Source organism: Branchiostoma belcheri, unplaced genomic scaffold, assembly GCF_001625305.1.
Source record: "Branchiostoma belcheri isolate BF01 breed outbred unplaced genomic scaffold, Haploidv18h27 scaffold36, whole genome shotgun sequence".
Taxonomy (NCBI): domain Eukaryota; kingdom Metazoa; phylum Chordata; class Leptocardii; order Amphioxiformes; family Branchiostomatidae; genus Branchiostoma; species Branchiostoma belcheri.
In genome coordinates, this window is record NW_017803976.1 from 1,430,118 (window position 1) to 1,431,316 (window position 1,199).

Consider the following 1,199-nt stretch of genomic DNA (forward strand, 5'->3'; position numbering starts at 1 on the left):
TTCAAAGTCAGGGTTCAGTGCAGCCAGTATTGCCTGCCACCTGTGGTCATCAATTTTGTCGTTATGTGATTCCAACTATACTGTAGAATGTTTATTCAAGAGGCTATTCTATCTGAAAATGTGTAAACAATAGCAATTTAGGCCACACCAATTTAATTTGTTGGTTCTCGGATTTTTTCAGAAAAAATATGAAGCGAAAAAAAAAAAAAATTAAAACAGGTCTAGGCATTCTACTATACTATTTATAGGCATAAAATTGCTACGAAATGAGCCATGAAGTCAACACAAAAGGCTAGGTTAAAATTTAAACATTGAATTTTGAACTTTTAATCAAACCACTGCAATGATAGATGGGCAAACTGTAACAACTAGGAAGAAAAGGACTTTCCTCAACTGTTGGGGGCAAAACATGAGCATTTTTCAGTTGATTCAGAACCAGAATCATATATTTTTTTTTTTTTGCAAATCAGAAAAAAACGAAGAGGCGAATCCGAGAACCAACAAATTAAATTGGTGTGGCCTTATGTGAGTTTTTCAGACCAAAAAGTTGAGATTTTTGTCAAAATTTTCTCAGAATGTGTAATGACTGATGATAATAACTGCAGTGCGAGAGAAGGCTGCTAGGGGGCTGTTCAAAATCAAAGAATTTATCCCTTCCATGGGGACATGGCTTATCGTAATGTGAAAATTTATAAACATTCCATACTTCTTTGCTTTATAGATCTTAATAAAAATGTCCCCTTTGCAATGATATATAGAACTAAAGTTCCACGATCTCATACCTTCGCCAAATGATATTAGCCTTTATGAATAAGAAATATACTAATCACCCTGATTATGCAAATAGGATCCTCAATTGCATGAATTATATCAGTCTGTTGATCATATTCTCGACCGAAAGACAGTCTTATCTTAACAAAGAATGCCATTTTCTCATAAATTATGCAAATGTGGTCCTTATTTGAATAAGTTATGTTTAATTATGTTCACCTTCACTTAACTTTCAAACACCCCAAGTATGAAATTCCAGGCAGTTACCACTACGCAATTATAACATTTTCTCATTAATTATGCAAATTAAGTCTTCATTTGCATAATCAATATTTGCCTGTGTTTCTCTCGTTCTTAATAACATATGTTACAAGCTTGAACTTCCTATCATGGAATGCAGCTGATTTATAGAATTTCCTCATTAATTA